The sequence below is a fragment of the Podarcis pityusensis genome (genome assembly GCF_964106645.2).
Source record: "Podarcis pityusensis genome assembly, chromosome: 5".
Taxonomy (NCBI): domain Eukaryota; kingdom Metazoa; phylum Chordata; class Lepidosauria; order Squamata; family Lacertidae; genus Podarcis; species Podarcis pityusensis.
Genome location: NC_138032.1, coordinates 86,257,391 through 86,276,455, shown reverse-complemented (window position 1 = coordinate 86,276,455; position 19,065 = coordinate 86,257,391). Strand labels below are relative to the sequence as shown.

General features: G+C 44.2%; 2 long non-coding RNA genes across 3 annotated transcripts in view; one reads left to right on the top strand and one right to left on the bottom strand.

Annotated features, from left to right (window-relative positions):
- Positions 1-2,350: 2,350 nt before the first annotated feature.
- LOC308477716 overlaps positions 2,351-19,065 on the bottom strand; it is a 29,932-nt gene continuing 13,217 nt past the window's right edge. Inside the window, exons 1-3 of one of the 2 annotated variants that reach the window (XR_013986672.1) lie at positions 18,120-18,223; positions 10,339-10,475; positions 2,351-2,473 (exon numbers count right to left, since the gene is read on the bottom strand). This is a non-coding gene — a long non-coding RNA (uncharacterized lncRNA). Of the gene's footprint in view, positions 2,474-10,338; positions 10,476-18,119; positions 18,224-19,065 lie in introns of those variants that run through there. The other variant, XR_013986671.1, reaches the window with a different exon arrangement.
- On the top strand, positions 13,354-14,731 carry LOC308477719. The gene is made up of 3 exons (XR_013986675.1): positions 13,354-13,568; positions 14,347-14,443; positions 14,563-14,731. It is a non-coding gene; the product is annotated as an uncharacterized lncRNA (long non-coding RNA).

Genomic DNA, 19,065 nt, shown 5'->3' with positions numbered 1-19,065 from the left:
AGCAATTTGTACTTTTTAAAATGAAAAATCCACATGAAATGTCACCAGTATTTTAGTATGAATTTCTGCTTCCAAACGCATTTTAGATGCAGTTTTGAACGATGCAAGCAATTTCATTCGATATAATGCATTTTGCTATGCTATCTTCCACTAATATCTCCACTTTTGTGCATACTCTCCCCTAATATATGCATATTTGTAAACATTGCTTGGTTCAAAAAGTGCATTGCAAAAATTCAGATAAGTGCAAAGTTCAAAGGTGGGCTGTGTTTTGGTTTGCATATCATTTCAGAAAGTGCGAATTTCTGAAATGTGTTTAAATGCGTACTGAATTGCATTTCTCCTCCATCCCCAATTTCAGCCATCTATAATACAGCTGGTGGACCATCTTGAGAAAGTTTTCTTGGTTGTTGGTGAAAACTGAGACGAAGGACCTGCTTTTGACTGCAATCATGTGTTTACCATTGCATCTAATGATCACTGATATTTTTCATTTGTCATATGAGTGCATAACTCTCCTTGGTATTTGGAGGAGGCAAGATTAGATCTCACCCACAAAAGCCTAGAGACAGCCCAGTTACGCAAACCTAGCTTAAAGCAGGGTCACTAGATACAGCAGTGTTGGGGTGGGAAATGGAATACAAATGAGTTATAAGAATGGGAAGCAAAACTGTATAAATATAACCAGGGAATCATTGGTGCCAAGAGAGTTAAGCACAAATATTTGTCCACTGACAATGAATGCTTCCCACCCTGGTTTAAATCATCATTCTACACTTAGAAATGCCTTATTTGTCATTCGCCAACCACTGACATGTAATATCCCAACTCTTCACCCAACTAACACAACTAAAACTAGCACATGCATTCTAATATTTAAATTAATTCTGTTGACATTCTCACTGGGTGTGATTTCAGTTAACTCCCGACTCACTGCTCAATATTCAGGTATTTTTAATTGTCATATGTTAAGGTAGTGATGTATGGAAGTGAGAGCTGGACCATAAAGGAGGTTGATCACCAAAGAATTGATGCTTTTGAATTATGGTGCTGGAGGAGACTCTTGAGAGTCCCATGGCCTGTAAGAAGATCAAACGTATCCATTCTGAAGGAAATCAGCCCTGAGTGCTCACTGGAAGGACAGATCATGAAGCTGAGGCTCCAATACTTTGGCCACCCCATGAGAAGTGAAGACTCCCTGGAAAAGACCCTGGTGTTGGGAAAGATGGAGGGCACAAGGAGAAGGGGACGACAGAGGACGAGATGGTTGAAAAAATGTTCTTGAAGTTACTAACATGAGTTTGACCAAACTGTAGGAGGCAGTAGAAGACAGGAGTGTCTGGCGTGCTCTGGTCCATGAGGTCACGAAGAGTTGGACACAACTAAACGACTAAACAACAACAAGCTTGAAGAGACAGAAAAGGTGCTCTTGTTCCTTGCCATTTGTAAATTCAGATCCTCTCTAAAGCTACTTTCCCCCCCCCCCCCGCTAAACAATGTAAGATTTCTCCTGCATAAATTACACAGACGTCTAAAGCTTTGGTGTGCATCAAAGTAAGGAGCTCTATAAATAGTCACAACTTGTTGTAAACTTCCTAAAACTTTTCACCATCCATTTCCAATATGCAAACAGGCTGGGAGAGAACGAAAGAAAAGTGATTTGCTAAGCTCAGACCCTTTTCAGCTCAAAGGCCACATTCTAAAGCTACAGATTTGATATTTAAATACTTTTGTAGCGTTTGGAATGCCAATGATAGCAACACTAATCAGTTGGCTGTCTGCTGACCTCTCTCACCAAGGTTCAGGTAGGTGACTGCCTTTGGGGAGGGAGTTAAAGCGCTTTATCAAATTCATCATCTACATCACCATCATCATCATTATATTAAATCAAATTCTTAAAAGTCAAAGAACTGTTCCACTGAGGGAAAGGGAAATGAATTTGTGACATCACACCCGACATACCTTTGCACAGCTGACTACACAAAGGTGTGCTTCCATTGAGCTCTGTACTTAAGAACAGATTGTATGCCCGAAAACACACACGTTAAAAGTGTTTTCAGGATGGGTGGGTGGGGCTCACTGCTAAAAGTTTGCACATCTAGAGATCCCCCATAATTATAAGCTTCTCAAGGTAGGGACATTTTTCTGAAATGAAAACTCTCCCAGTCATGTCAAGCAGGTTTCATGGTGCAGCAGGAGTCAAGACACGGCAGACATAAAAATTACACAAAAAATTAAACAAAACGATCTTCAGTGCATTTTCTTGGGGTCTGCAAGGTTAAAAGTCTTCGCCCCCCCCCCCCAAGATTAATGGTCATCACAACTTCACAAAACTGGAACCACATATATTTGTGTACCTATGCCAAAACTCCAAAGGGAGGTAGCTCAGTCCTGTTGCAGGAAGTACAGCTGATCTACTGAGTTAAGGGTTCCCTCTGCTGGCGAAGTGGTGGTTCAGAAGACTTCAGAGTACCTGAAACATCAAGAATGGCATTTATAGGGCATCTATGCACAAATTAACAACAATATTTTTAACAGGATCGTCAAGATTTCTCCCAAAAAACTAGGGCAGATGTCAGAAAATAGGGATTATCCTGCAATGCACTGTATATGAGACGAGGAGACAGTCCCTGAGGATAAAAGGGGTGTGATGTGATGGGTATGGATTTGAGAAAGTACAAAATGAAAACCAGTGTGGCTAAAACATGAAACAATTGCCTTATTGGAGTAAATGTTTGATCCATTGTGGGCTTTCTATAGGCATCTGGTTAGCTACTTGAAAACAGAATGCTGCACAAGATGGGTCTCATCCAGCAGGAAACACCAATCAGACTCATATTTCCAAGCAAACAAATACACAATACAGTCTTATGGAATCTATATTCAAAGGGAAATCCAGCAAATTAAAGGCCAGTTCTGGATAAATTGGTGGAAAGGGCTATTAAATTTTAAAAATATCATGCATACAGAAGAACAAGTCTTGCTGAAGAGGAATCAGCATGGCTTCTGCAAAAGTAATTCCTATCTTAGGACCTCTAGAATTCTTTGAAAGTGTCAACATGCATGTGGATAGGGGTTTGTACCTGAACTTCCAAAAAGTTTTTAGCAAGTGTATCATTCAGATTGGTTGTATCTGGCTGAAGTGAGTTATTTTACCATTTATGTTCACCAGATAAAGGGCCCTTCCTTTTATGAAAGCTATTGTACAAGTTTGGTATGAAAGGAATGTTTTCTGTGGTCTGTAAGGGCCCTTTGTCTCTGGTCTGTGATTCTGCCATTGTACTGGAAGAAATGTGGGAAGCTAATGGGGAAAACTATCCTTGAAGGATCATGGAACACCATGTGGCACAAAGCTCCATTGTGTGAGTATTATTATTATTACTACATTTCTGAGCACAATTCAAAGTGTTGGTGCTGACCTTTAAAGCCCTAAATGGCCTCAGTCCAGGATGAAACGGTGAAATCCGCTATGATTAAATGGGCACAAGATGTTGGACATAATATAATGATGGCTGACTGGGAACAGTTATGGACCACAGGTATGAAGTTTACGGCATGTAATGCCTTAAGAGAGAATATTATGAAAATGATTTACAGGTGGTACATGACACCAGTCAAGCTTGCAAAAATCTATCATTTGCCCGATAATAAATGCTGGAAATGTAAAGAAACTGAAGGTACATTCTTTCACCTTTGGTGGACGTGCCCAAGGATTAAGACTTTCTGGGAGATGATCTATAATGAATTGAAAAAAGTATTTAAATATACCTTCTTGAAGAAACCAGAGGCCTTTCTCCTGGGTATAGTCGGCCAATTGGTGCCAAAGAAGGATAGAACTTTTTTTATGTATGCCACAACAGCAGCAAGAATACTCATTGCAAAGTATTGGAAGACACAAGATCTACCCACTCTGGAAGAATGGCAGACGAAGGTGATTGACTACATGGAACTGGCGGAAATGACTGGCAGAATCCGAGACCAGGGAGAAGAGTCGGTGGAAGAAGATTGGAAGAAATTTAAAGACTATTTACAGAAATATTGTAAAATTAATGAATGTTAGAATGATGTTGGATAGAAATTAAATTGTTTTTAGCAGAAATATTATAAGGGAATATGAAAAATGGATTACTAACAGGTAAAAATTTAATGTTACAATACTTTAAGATTAGAGATTAGGATAAACAAAGAGGGGAAGGATTTGCTGAACCAACAAACTGAACTGGAATACAAAAAAGGGAGGAGTGAGGAGGTCCGGGAAACAAGCTAATGAAAAATAAGTAATCGAAAGATTGACTTGTTTTTAACTAATTTTATTTTGTATTTTTCTTTTTTCTATTTTTATTTTGTAATATTTTGAAAATCTTAATAAATATCTTATTAAAAAAATAAATAAATGGCCTCAGTCCAGTATACCTGAAGGAGCGTCTCCATCCCCATTGTTCTACCCGGACACTGGTAGGTCAAGCGCCGAGGGCCTTTGGTGGTTCCCTCACTGCGAGAAGTGAGGTTACAGGGAACCAGGCAGAGGGCCTTCTCGGTAGTGGGACCCATCCTGTGGAACGCCCTCCCACCAGATGTCAAAGAGGGAAAAAACTACCAGACTTTTAGAAGACACCTGAAGGCAGCCCTGTTTAGGGAAGCTTTTAATGCTTGACAGACTATTGTATTTTAATCTTTGGAAGCCGCCCAGAGTGGCTGGGGTATAAATAAATCATCATCATCATCATCATTATTTTATTAAGGTTTTTTGTAAAAAAAAATATTTTGACCCTCACCAAAGGCTCATGACAAACTTAGCCCTCCTGAGTTAAGAGGTCAGATCAGTAACTGGTTAAAGAACAAGAAAATGTGTGGGAACAAATGGAAAGTTTTCACAAGGGAAGTATATAGCCAGCAAACTTGGGGGGGGTTGAGCCACCTCACTGCTCAACTCCTAGATAATTTATTAACAGATTTTTTAAAAAGTGGGGGAGGTCAATACAAATCCTTGGGGGCCCTAGTTCTTACATCAAAAAGTTGTGGAATACTATTCATTCTCTTTAAGTCTGCAATTCCCTGTCATTGATCAGATGGCAAAACTAGAGTTTAGCAGCTAAGGAACAGCCAAGACATTACCAGCCAGGCAGAGCTTGTCTGAGGCCTGGGGCGAGATTCCAAGGTTAGCTGGGTAGCATGAGATGTTCTTGCTATGACAGCATAAGTCCGGCAGGCCCCTGGTGCCCCCCCCAGCTGCCTCAGCCCCCTGAGGGCCAGGGCAAGTGCACCCAGCTGCCCCTTCCCATCTGCATGGGCCTGCAGCCAGCCTTTATTAGGTGGCATATTAAATGCCAAAATCTCGTAAACAGAGAACAATAAAGGAGAGTAGATCTCCACCCAGCTACAGCCAGGTATATCTATAACATTTAATCCTAAACAGATTAGTTACAGACCTAATAGGCGCAAAAGGTTTACCTGCTGAGCAGCAAGCAATCTGAGTTAGCCTCACATTACCTCTTAAGGATACCTTTGCTTTTAGGAAGACAGCTGCAGTAATGAACTGTCCTGTGTATTAAACAGACGACTGATCTGCATGGTCTCTGAGGAAAGTGAGAGAGAGATGCAACAAGAGGTTGTAAGACAGAGGTTTGTATGCCCTGCAGCCTGGCTTGTCCCCTCACCTGCCCTCAGGATCCAGGCCTGTTGCCATTGTTGATGTTATCAGTTGTCAAGCCACTCAACTTCTTTTTGTGGAATTGGGCAAGGGGGTGCCAGCTCATCCTTTGCCTCAGGCAACAAATATATTGGGCTCAGCCATGTTTGCATGTGTGCAGAGAATTACGGAAATATACAAATATCTGTGAAAAATCAATTTCTTTATATATCAACAAAAAATGAAGACCGGTCATTAAGAATAATCAGATGCTTTGAAGGCATTTCCCAAAGTTAACATCATGCATGGAATCACCTATGGATGTCAGCATTTTTGTTTGAAGTCCACAAATTGCTAAAAGTCTGCCTGAAAAGTCACAGAATGTTGTCCTCAAAATCTCAGCTGAAGACAAGGAAACCTTGTTCTGAGCACTACAGAGTCCACAGCACTGCCAGTTCGATAAGTCCTCTGTTCCGAGTAGCACTGTAGAAGGATTAGTGTGGATTTGTGTGATTATGTAAGCAGCTGGATCTTAAACCTTATCTATTTTTAAGGCCTCTCAGCATCTGAGTCATATTTGCATCATTTTACAGCAACCTCAAAAAGTCCAAGCACCAGGCATTAGCAACTTAACGGACACAATGATAAGATTCCTGTTACCTGCCAATACACTATGGTCGCAGCCCTGCTGCAGAAATCTAGGATGGCAACAGTTAGTGTTGTTTTATAAAATCACCCCAGACACTACCCAAAATGGTTTGTTCTCCAAATACATCCCCAGTGGAGTAGACAAAAACTGTAGTCAAAGGCCATTTGGTTGTGTCATAGTAAGAGACCTCAAGGCTTAGCATGGATCCTTTGTGGAAATACTACTTGAAAGACTATAGCAGTCATCTAGGAGATACATGGGGACACGGGTGGCACTGTGGTCTAAACCACAGAGCCTAGGGCTTGCCGATCAGAAGGTCAGTGGTTTGAATCCCTGTGACAGGGTGAGCTCCCATTGCTTGGTCCCTGCTCCTGCCAACCTAGCAGTTCGAAAGCACGTCAAGTGCAAATAGATAAGTAGGTACCACTCTGGCGGGAAGGTAAACGGCGTTTCCGTGCGCTGCTCTGGTTTCGCCAGAAGTGGCTTAGTCATGCTGGCCACATGACCCGGAAAAACTGTCTGCAGACAAATGTCGGCTCCCTCGGCCAGTAAAGCGAGATAAGCGCCGCAACCCCAGAGTTGTCTGCGACTGGACTTAACAGTCAGGGGTCCCTTTACCTTTACCTAGGAGATACATGAGCTCATTTAAGCCCTGGACTGTGTTGCATCCACAGCTAGCTTTTTGGGGGAAAGTTCCCTTGGATAGCTTTTAGATCCTGAAGAACCTGAGAGCCACACCAGCCTGGTATGTTGTGTTTTGTAAATGTATTCTGCATTATGTGATTGGTGCAATAATAGTGCATTAGTAGCAGATTTATACAGGATGATCCACACACCATCCTGCTTTGTTAGTTGTTCTGCAGTGCTTCCCCAGCGTTTAACATATTATTGATGTCTGGAGGGACACGCTCGAACAACAAAAGTAGGACACACACACACACATGCAGAGCCCAAAACATTTGAGGTACGGAAAGGTTGCAGAATTTTAGCAGGAAGTTACAGGACATGCACCAAGTGGAAATGAAGCAGTATGCCCACCTTTTGGAGGTGCAGGCAGCATTGAAAATGTGTTTGTGGATAACTGCCCTGATACCAACATGAGCACAAATAAGCATAAATGCACAAGGTAAAGGATGTCTGGAGAAGCCCTGCACACCTGTTAGCTCAAATTTTGCCCTTTGGATCAGTTACCTGCTACTCAGTAGCAGGTAAGTTGTTTGTCCTCCAGGTCTAGCCCAGTGCCCCCGGCTCATAGCATGGCTGAAACAGGACTGCAGCAGACTGAGATACAAACTGTATGTTTTGTTTTTTTCTATATAAAGCAGCCTTGGAGGAAAGGTTTGAGGGGCTGCCTTTTGCTTTTGTTTTCTGTTGTTTGCATACTCAGCATCGTTTTCTACAAGCTATTTTTTTCCAGGAGAAAAAAAGAACGAATTGCCTGTACGTTTTCCTCAACAGGGAGAATAGTAGTTTAGGGTGGGCAGTTCTGAGCAGACAAACGATAAGATGGGTAAGATTTAAGCAGCCCCTCCTACTCTTTTCCTACTCCTAGACTGGCAGCCTTGGAAATTGCTTTCCGCAGCTCATCGCCACCTGTAGTTCGAACCTTGGACAGCCGCTCTTGTAGAAAGCAAGTGGATTCCTAGGTAGATCTGTTCATGTCTGGGCTGGGCTGCTGCTGTAGTTACAGCTAAAGCCCACCAGATGTCAGATACATCTCAACCGTCTAAACATCTCAACAGTTGCTGACTGCTGACTGCTAGGAGCCACTGCGGATAATCTTAGGGACCACTCGATAAGGGCAAATTGCGCAAGGAAGGGGGCTTGCTTGCAATGTCAGATACGACAGTCACATAATTTTGAAGCAGCTTTTTATATGTGAGGATTGTGAAGAGGGACAGGGTTTAAAAAAATCAAATCACCCCTTCTCTTAGGTAAAGGTAAAGGGACCCCTCACCTAGTGGCGTAGCGTGGGTTGTCAGCACCCGGGGCAAGGCAAGTAATTTGCGCCCCCAACCCGTGGATTTGCGCCCCCTAACCCTAACCCCCAGATGTTGCGCCCGGTGCGGCCGGCCCCCCCTGCACCCCCCACGCTACGCCACTGCCTTCACCATTAGGTCCAGTCGTGACCAGCGGCGTAGCGTGGGTTATCAGCACCCGGGGCAAGGCAAGTAATTTGCGCCCCCTAACCCGGGGCAAGGCAAATAATTTGCGCCCCCTAACCCGGGGCAAGGCAAGTACAGTAATTTACTCTCCCAAGCAGCAGCAGCAGCAGCAGCAGCAGCAGCAGCAGCGAGGCTTCTCTTTCCCCCGCGCTCTCCTGGAGCTGCCTCTTTTCTTTCCTTTTTTCCCTTTCTCCAAGGCTTTTCACTTTCTCTCCTTAATTGATTCCTCCTCCACACCGCAGCGTTTCCTAGCTGCTTTCCCCCCCCTTCCCCTCTCTCTCCTCCTCGCTCTGCTTGCCTTGCCCTGCACCGGCAGCAGCAGGCGCAGCCAGACCCCCGCCAGCCAGCCCGCCCGCCCGCCCACCCGGCTTCCTCTCCTTTTTTTGCCCGCGGCAGAAGGCTTCGCTCTCCCCCTTCCGCGACCTCCTCGCCAAGCCGAGCGAGCGTGGGCTCCCTAACCCGTGGATTTTAGTAGGGGCAGAGAGCTGCTAGTGCGAGCGCGCCCCCCGCCCATGTTGCGCCCGGTGCGGCCGGCCCCCCTGGCACCCCCCACGCTACTCCACTGGTCGTGACTGACTCTGGGGTTGCGGCGCTCATCTCACTTTATTGGCCTAGGGAGCCGGCATATAGCCATGTGGCCAGAATGACTAAGCCACTTCTGGCAAACCAGAGCAGCGCACAGAAACGCTGTTTACCTTCCAGCCGGAGAAGTACCTACGGTATTTATCTACTTGCACTTTTGACGTGCTTTCAAACTGCTAGGTTGGCAGGAGCAGGGACTGAGCAATGGGAGCCCACCCCGTCGCGGGGATTCGAACTGCCGACCTTCTGATTGGCAAATCCTAGGCTCTGTGGTTTAACCCACAGCTCCAGTTGAGGCTTATTCCAGCCTAAGTGGCATGAAATCTGAAACAGCAAGTGCTTTGTGTTTACCCATTTACTAACTGAAGGGATCTAAAAATACAGTAAGAACCACTTTTGTTAAATATTTTATAAATTTTGTATCAAGATCGCCATCAGGGTTTTTTTTAATGCACTTCTCAGAATGTTAAAACACTATAGTGCATATCCAAACAATATGTGGGAATCTGACCGATTAGCAGCAGTGACAAGGAAGCCTTACATTATGCACCCCTTCCTGGTCATTTTGGTCCTCGTGAGAGATGTGTTTAGTAGTGCTGTGTGCCCATGAGGTTCTTTTTAAGTCCACTAAGCCCAGGATATTTAGTGTTGTGGCACCTGGACTTTGGAATGTACTTCCAATGAAAATCATGTTTGCACTTAGTGCTGACATTTTGGTTGTCTACTTAAAACTCACCTGCTCACCAAGGCTTTCCAGCAGTGTTTGGTGTATTAAATTGATCTACAGCTTAGTGTTGTGTGTTTTCTTCTGTTTTGTTAACATATTTTTATTACTTTCATTATACTTTTTCTTAATGGGACTATTACTAGGAACGTTAGCTCAAGAAGCATGAAACTTATAGGGAGAATAGTTAGTTATTGAATTTGTATACTGCTTTATCTTTCAAGCAATCTCTAAGCTGTTAGCAATCCCTAGGGATGCCCTTGGATCTGTCTATCAATGATTAATGTTTAAGCTTTACTTGTCTTGAGGTTTGCTAATCCTTCAACACCTCAGTAATTCTTCCTAGTCCCTCCCAACTTCATGCAGAGGAAACCAAATCCAACAGGATTTTCTCTTCTTAACCCAGTCATGAAAGGCAAATGGATGGAAACAAGACTAGTACCATTTTTGTTTGTGCTGAGGGTGACTAGTGTTGGTGTAGCACTGACATCTGTTCTTTGTTAGGAGGAGCAAGCATATTTACACTTCTTCTAATGCATTGTGCTGCTCTGTGTACCTTCATTGACTTTCCAAACTCTGCTCCACGCACCTGAAGTCATGAAGATGTCAAGTCTCTGGGATGGTTCAGTCAGTAGATCATGAGACTCTTAATCTCAGGGTGGTGGGTTCAAGCTCCACGTTGGGCAAAAGACTTGTACTAGATGAGCCTCGTGGTCCCTTCCAAGCCTACAATTCAAAGATTCAAAGGTCACCATTCATGCCTCAAAAGTCCCATTCAAAGTGTAGGGCAAGATAGCACACTAACAGATGTCTTCAGAAGCCCCTCTCCCAAAGTGCTATTTTGTGTAGCACTTTGAACCGGGCTTCTGAAGAGCTGACAACCAGCTACGAAGGGGCTGTGCAGGCAACCAGCTGATTGGCAGTGCCTGTCAACACTCATTAAGCCAAGCCCTGCCATTGCCTGTCCCATAGGTAAAGGTAAAGGTAAAGGGATCCCTGACCATTAGGTCCAGTCGTGGCTGACTCTGGGGTTGCGGCGCTCATCTCGCTTTATTGGCCGAGGGAGGCTTCGGGTCATGTGGCCAGCATGACTAAGCCGCTTCTGGTGAACCAGAGCAGTGCACGGAAACGCCATTTACCTTCCCACCAGAGCAGTACCTATTTATCTACTTGCACTTTTGACGTGCTTTCAAACTGCTAGGTTGGCAGGAGCTGGGACCGAGCAATGGGAGCTCACCCCGTCACGGAGATTCGAACCACCAACCTTCTGATTGGGAAGTCCTAGGCTCTGTGGTTTAACCCACAGCACCACCCGCATCCCATACCTGACATCATATACAGCTCAGGGGCAGAACATTCGCTTTATGTGCAGAAGGTCCTAGGTTCTGATTTGTTTGCAGAGAGGTTAGATGGCAGCATTGCATCAAAGCAAGTGCCACTCCACTGTTTCAAATGCATATTTCCATCACTTTCCTTATTGCAAAAAGTCTGATCTTTTTGCTGGGGAGGCCAGTTTGTTGCACAATTAGAACCGTGCAACCTGAATTTGCCAGGATGTGACTGAATCCCACCCAAAAATAGCAACACTTTGGAAGCATCTCACTATAAGGCAGCTTGCTATGTTCGTTCTGAAGCATCATTTGAAATAGACCTGAGCAACTGAAATCAAAAGTACTGCGTTTGAGGATCTCTGTGTGACTCATGGAAACACTGAGAGGGAGTCTCCTGAGATGCCAACTAGACCAATCTCTTTGGAAAATAGGTCAAAATGGTTAAGGAAAGCTAAACAAATAAAAGGAAAGGCTGGGTTGCATGGGCTCATTAGCATTTCAAAAGGTGCACACAAAGCAGGTTCTTCTCTCCAGCATGCTTACTCTGGCGAAAAGGTATTAAATGTAAAGCTCTTTTTAGATTTAGGATTGTGCTGCTTTTTGTTTGTGGTGTGTTTATGCTCTTAAATGCTTTGGGGATGGTACTTTTGCTTTAGCGCTGTAAGCTGCTCTGAGAATCTGCTTTAAGGGTAGAGCATAAACCCAGGAAGAGGTAAGATGGCATAATGAAGATCAGAAGGATCTAAGGGCAAAATTAAATCTTGCTTTTGTAATGGTCTAAGAACAGAAAACCTCTTTCGCTACTCATAATCCAAATCTCCACATACACAAACAAAACCTTCCTGGAGGTTAAAAGCACCTCTGACTTTCAGGATTGGAATTGACTTCAGCCTCATCTGCAAACAATTCTGACCAGGTTCAGCCTTTTTAAAAAACAAACAAACAAACAAATAAAAGAAATTCTTATTTGAGCATGGAAGTATTAACCACTGTACAAACATACAGCTCATCTTACAGTTCAGATTGAATTTGTTTGTTCATAACACATAACAAGATCACATAGATTTTCAGTGTACCAATACAATCAAAGCCATTAATTCATATCCCATAATCCCCCCCCCAAATAATAATCAAGCACACAGGTCTCTCCAGAGCTAATGCTAAAATCACCAATCCCAAGGCTATCCCAAGGCATCTTAAAAAGCAGAGACATCACCTTGCCAACAAAGATCCGTACAGTGGTACCTCGGGTTAAGTACTTAATTCTTTCCAGAGGTCCGTTCTTAACCTGAAACTGTTCTTAACCTGAAGCACCACTTTAGCTAATGGGGCCTCCTGCTGCCGCCGCGCTGCCAGAGCACGATTTCTGTTCTTATCCTGAAGCAAAGTTCTTAACCCGAGGTACTATTTCTGGGTTAGCGGAGTCTGTAACCTGAAGTGTATGTAACCTGAGGTACCACTGTATAGTAAAAGCTGTGGTTTTCCCAGTAGTGATGTATGGAAGTGAGAGTTGGACCATAAAGAAGGCTGATCACCGAAGAATTGATGCTTTTGAATTATGGTGCTGGAGGAGACTCTTGAGAGTCCCATGGACTGCAAGAAGATCAAACCTCTCCATTCTTAAGGAAATCAGCCCTGAGTGCTCACCAGAAGGACAGATCCTGAAGCTGAGGCTTCAATACTTTGGCCACCTCATGAGAAGAGAAGACTCCCTGGAAAAGACCCTGATATTGGGAAAGATGGAGGGCACAAGGAGAAGGGGACGACAGAGGACGAGATGGTTGGACACTGTTCTTGAAGCTACCAGCATGAGTTTGACCAAACTGCGGGAGCCAGTGGAAGACAGTGTGCAATGGTGTCACAAAGCGTCATACACGACTAAACGACTAAACAACAACAACAACAATACCCCCCCCCAAATAATAATCAAGCACACAGGTCTCTCCAGAGCAAATGCTAAAATCACCAATCCCAAGGCTATCCACTGTGCACACCCACACCCCAAGAAGCAGAATAAGTTAGGAGAGAATAGAAACAAAATTTGGAAAAGTAGCTGCTGGTGGTTGCTTCTTTCAACCCATCTCCCCTTATCTCTCTTTCTTAGTGACTCAGTTTCCAGGGAAGGCTCAGCTGTCAAGAAGGGAGGGGAGATAAACAACAGGTTGAGAAAGATAGCCAGCAGCTCTTCCTTTAGTGGGTGTGTAAGTTGCGATCCCATGATCCAACCTTCTCTGCCTCTTGGCAGAAAAGCCTCAGCAGATAAAGGTGGCATGTAGAAGAAGAAGAAGAAGAAGAGTTCGGATTTGATATCCCGCCTTTCACTCCCCTTCAGGAGTCTCAAAGCGGCTAACATTCTCCTTCCCCTTCCTCCCCCACAACACTCTGTGAGGTGAGTGGGCCTGAGGGACTTCAGAGAAGTGTGACTATCCCAAGGTCACCCAGCAGCTGCATGTGGAGGAGCGGAGACGCGAACCCGGTTCCCCAGATTGCGAGTCTACTGATCTTAACCACTACACCACACTGGCTCTCATGAGATAGGATTGCATTCATATAGCAAGTATAGCCCACTTCTGGGTAACCTAGATAGATTGTTGAATTGCATCCAGGATGGTGGTAACAACTGGTATTCTGACAAAGTTTTTTTTTTAAAAAAAAATGGGCCACTGGGCAGCTGCACAGTAAGTGGATATGAACTTTTAAAGCTTGGCTGCATCTTCATCAGTGATTGTAACTAATGAAGCCTCTGGGGACTCAAATTCTTGGAGAGCCAGGTTGCATGTGTTCCCAGTGGCGTAGCGTGGGGGGTGCAGGGGGGGGCCGGCCGCACCGGGCGCAACATCTGGGGGTTAGGGTTAGGGGGCGCAAATCCACGGGTTAGGGGGCACAAATTATTTGCCTTGCCCCGGGTGCTGACAACCCACGCTACGCCACTGTGTGTTCCTATTGGATGAGTCTTAACTTTAGGCTTCAAATCCATTAACTGCTATTGAGTGAGGACAAGAGTGTCTGTCCTCACAACCTGTTCGATCCTTGGTTCTCCTGCATCGCCCAGGTATTTGTCTAAGTGTACCTCACCCTTCGGCCAAAGTAGGAGGACAAAAAGGCAAGGAAGGCTGAACACCTCAACCTTCAATTAATTGACTTGAAAATTGTATCTAAAAGTCAAGAACCAGTGTAGCGAGCACAGTGTTGGGCACAGATTGGGGTAATCTGTATTCAAATTCTCACCCAGTTAATCTTGAAAATGATCATTCACCCTTTCTCAGGCTTGCCTATCTTACAAGGTCTGTTGGGAGAATAAAGTAGGATGACTTCATGAGCATTGCCCTGAGCCACTTGGAGGAAGAGCAAGGTACACATCAGGTATGAGTAAACTCAGTTTAGCCCTGGGTTCCCCCTTTCTAAAAATCAAACTAGTTTTAGTTGCTGTTGCAGCATTCCCACAGAGCACTCCCACAGAGCTCCTTTGTCTTCTTTCCTAGATTAGTCACAAGGGAGATTCCATCCAGTCTGGGATCACACAATGGATCAAACCATGCACACAAAGCTTTGAAGCCCATCAGATTTGGTTATGTGCTGATATCCCTGAATTCAGGCAACTGAGGGCAAAAAACACAGACGAAATCGCACAAAAACCGCAGATGAAGTCAATGGGGCCCATAAAATGATACCCTATATTATAGGAATAGTAGATCAAAAACATGTTTTATGTGCTGTTATTGCTGTAATGTATCATATTTCTCCCCCTATCAAGTTGATCTGTTATATCATTTATGAATTGGGGTATATTTCTGCAAGGAGTGCTAAAATAATATATAATAACAATTATAATAATACAATCATATTCCCAGCACTGCTGGAAATGTTAGCAAATTGAAAATAGTTTTGTTTTTGTCTCCACTTCGCTGTTCCTTTGAAATTCAAGTCATCCGAATTCTTGAATTTGGACATGACTGTGTCCATCCCAAGCAAGGAGATTTGTGTAAATGGAAATATTGAGTGTGTTCTCCTTTTCCAACCCCGCTTTAGAGGTTAGGCCTCATGGGGGCTCCTTACTGCAACTAATACCAGGTATTCTTGCCTTAAAAGTTAAAAAATTAAATTGGGGAGGGGGGGGGACAGATTCCTCACTAACTAGAAATGACTCATAAGAAAATGGCATGTATGATCAACAAACCATTTTTCTGCAGCTGGACTCTCCCAGGCTGCCTTCACAACTGCAATCATGACTGGAATGGAACCCAAACCAAACAAATTTCCATGTATTACTGGAAATGTTTAAAAAAATAATACAGAGGCAGGAAGAACAGCTGGGAGGAAGTATTTGCTTTTGGAATCTGAGTTTTGACCCATGCGTCTCCTGGGAGGAATAACTCAGCAGTCTTTGAGGGTGCATTTGTGGGTCACGTAAGTTTAAGAGAAGGAGATGTGGCAGCTGACCATATGACACCATTTGAATACTAAGCCCTTTTCTTCACACATGCCAACTTACCCCAAACGCAGGTAGAATTGATATGGTGGAAAAATGAAATATGACAGCTAACTGTGAAGATAATGGATTTTTTTGCGGATTACTATGGGTTAAACCACAGAGCCTAGGACTTGCCGGTCAGAAGGTCGGCGGTTTGAATCCCCGCAACGGGGTGAGCTCCCGCTGCTCAGTCCCTGCTCCTGCCAACCTAGCAGTTTGAAAGCTCGTCAAAGTGCAAGTAGATAAATAGGTACCACTCCAGCAGGAAGGTAAACGGTGTTTCTGTGTGCTGCTCTGGTTCGCCACAAGCAGCTTAGTCATGCTGGCCACATGACCCGGAAGCTGTACGCCGGCTTCCTCAGCCAATAAAGAGAGATGAGCACCGCAACCCCAGAGTCGGTCACGACTGGACCTAATGGTCAGAGGTTCCTTTACCTTTATGGCACACTGCCATGATCATCGACTGGCACAAAATCACAGAATGGAACATGATGAGTTTTTAGGAAAGGCTGCATTCCAATACTATTTCTGCTTGTATGAAGGTCTTGTTAGAATGGGGGCGATCAGATGGCTAAGAAAGCATGGCTGTAATAAGGAGGTGGGCTGGAGAATACACAGGGGTTCTTCCTGACATGCTTCCACTGAACCATGGGGGGAAAGGCAATGCCTGTATTGATTGTAATTTTGTATAAATTGTGCAACTACCGAATCCCTGTTTTGGAAGATTGAGAAAATCCCAATACTTGTCTGCCCCCTTGGCAGCTGCCTCATTGCATTCCTAAACATCAAGAGAATGGGTTGGAGGTAGGGAAACTGCTGGTGCAATGAAGGTGAATACACTCCATCTAGGACATCCAAGACCTGTTTTTATGGCTTCCAGATGTTGGCAATTCCACACACCAGTTGTACAGGGCAAGAGCCACCCAACACCTAGAATCACCCTCACCACACAAAAAGTCTCAGTGACAATGCTGCTTGTTTGTAGTAGTGGCCACCACTGTAGCAACTCTCTATTTGATGTGTTGAGCAACACTTGTGTGTTTAACAGCCACATGTAGCTTCCGCGGTGTTGGAAGTGCTTCCAGTAGTTTCCACGTGGTGGCCAAAAGACCTACACCTGGAAATGAAACACATCAGGGTGCACACTTTATTTTCCCTATGGTTTTCCCCATAATTATAATTATATATAAAATTATAATTATAATTTTATTTATATCCTATAGCTTGGAAGTCGAACGCCTTGCCAGTTTTGGCTCCTGAACATCGCAAACCCAGAGGTGATTGTTCCAGTTTGTGAATGTTCTTTGGAACCCAAACATCCGTCACTGCTTCTGTGGCTTCCGATTGGCTGCAGGAGCTTCCTGGAGCCAATTGGAAGCCACGCCTTGGTACCCAAACGTTTTGGAAGTTGAACGGACTTCTGGAACAGATTCCGTTTGACTTCTGAGGTACCACTGTACAACAAAACATCAAACATTAAAAAACAGAATATCCTATACATATCCTATCCCAGTAAGAACTGCAAATATGGGAATCATACAATTGTAGAGTTGAAATGGACCACAAGCGTCATCTAGTCCAACCCTCTGCAATGCTGGAATATTTTTCCCAGTGTGGGCCTTGAACCCATGAACCTGTGATGAAGAGTCTTATGGTCTACCAACTGAGATGTGGGCAAAGACCATCACCTCAGAGTTTGGCCCAGCTGAACACCCCACCCCACACTCCTGAAAACAAGACAATTTGCCACCATATGCCCTGTGAGGATAATATCAGGAGAGAAAGGGGAGCAGGCAAATAATACATCAGAAGAATTGGATGGCATAGTTGCTGTATTTCTTACTGAAGATGTGATTACTTTGGGTTAAGTTTCCTTTATGAGCGGCATTCAAGTATGAAAAACAACATTTTTTTCATACTTGAGAGACATTCATCTCTGAAATAAGCCGACTCCTTGCCAGTGTCTGTTGAGCTCTGGCAGCAGCAGACCAGGTGTGTGTGATAATCCTGACCTGCAATCATGGGATATCTTATAAAAGTGGCGGTGTATATAATTGCTGTGCCCATGCTGAATCAAGTGGCTTTAATTTTTCAACAGCCTTTTCCCACAGTTCAATCACTTCTTCTCTGCCTGCATGATCTCAATGCATTCTCAGTCATGTTCCAGGAATGTGGCATGGAGCATGATGCATGAACCAAGAGCAGGACAGATAAAAGGTGTGGGGCAGCAATAGAAGCTGGCAGCACGCCTAGAAATCAGGCCCTTGAAGTGGCTGGATCAACACGGTCAACTTCTCAGCCTGATAAATTCTGGTTTTTTAGCTGCTGTCTTTGTTTTTGACGATCAGTTTCAATGCATATTGTTGTTCATTGTATGATCCACTGGGTTGCTATTATTTTAGTGTTTTGCACTCCATCCTGATGTCTGTACTGATGAAGGGCAGGATAGAAATATTTTTAATTTAATTAATGTGATTTATAGATGATAGATAGATATAGATAGATGATAGATAGATAGATAGATAGATAGAAGTGCTTTTCTTCTAGAAAAAGTGTGCCGGTACTCACCATGAAGTTGTTACAGTAACTGCCACACTTTTAAGCAGTGCTTTTCTTCTACGAAAAAGAAGGTGCCAGTACTGTGTACCCTTGAGTACCCCAGAAAACAAGCACTGGATAGAAAGATAAATAGAAAGGAATTGCCCGGCTGATGTTGTTGTCTCTCATTTCCTAATAGGAAACTGTTGGGGCAGTCTTATCTGGTAGGTGCCTTGGGTAAAGTTGCATTAACTTAATCCTATGTAATTGTGTCCCCTTAAGTCAGTGGTGGCCAAACCTGGCCCTCCAGCTGTTTTGGCACTACAATTCCCATCATCCCTAGCCACTGGTCCTGTTAGCTAGGGATGATGGGAGTTGTAGTCCAAAAACAGCTGGAGGGCCAAGTCTGGCCACCACTGCCTTAAGTTCTATGAAAGAAAGACTGCTGTCAGCAAGAGTCTTAGAGAAGCAGCAAAACCTATAGACCACCCCCTAAATGCTCATAATGAGGAGAGACCACTATCCTTCCTCAGTCACACTGGTATCCCTGAATGCTTCTCCTCTCATTCCTAAGGAAATAAGCAAAGTGCTACATTAGGAAACATAGCTGAGGTAGGAGCTAATTCTGCCCTTATCCTTCCAGCTGAGGCTCCCTCGGATGTCTATGCAATAGGTGGATCCTTTGTTTTTAGGAAAGTGTATGGTTGTCATGACCCTCAGAGTCCAGCAGTGAGAACACTGACTTGGAGGCTACAGTGCTACCAGCTAAGGAGCCAAACAGGGTTTCTGGTTCTGGGCCTAATGCTGGTGATGAGGTGATTCACTGAATGTGAGGTTGGCGGACAGAATTTCACTGAACCATATGCCATTACTACAGCAGCAGGCTCCATAAAACTGGAGCCACGTGGTCACCTCCTCATGAGCTTGAGAAACCGACTGTTTCCCCACAGTATCTCGGCAGACCAATGGTGCAAGG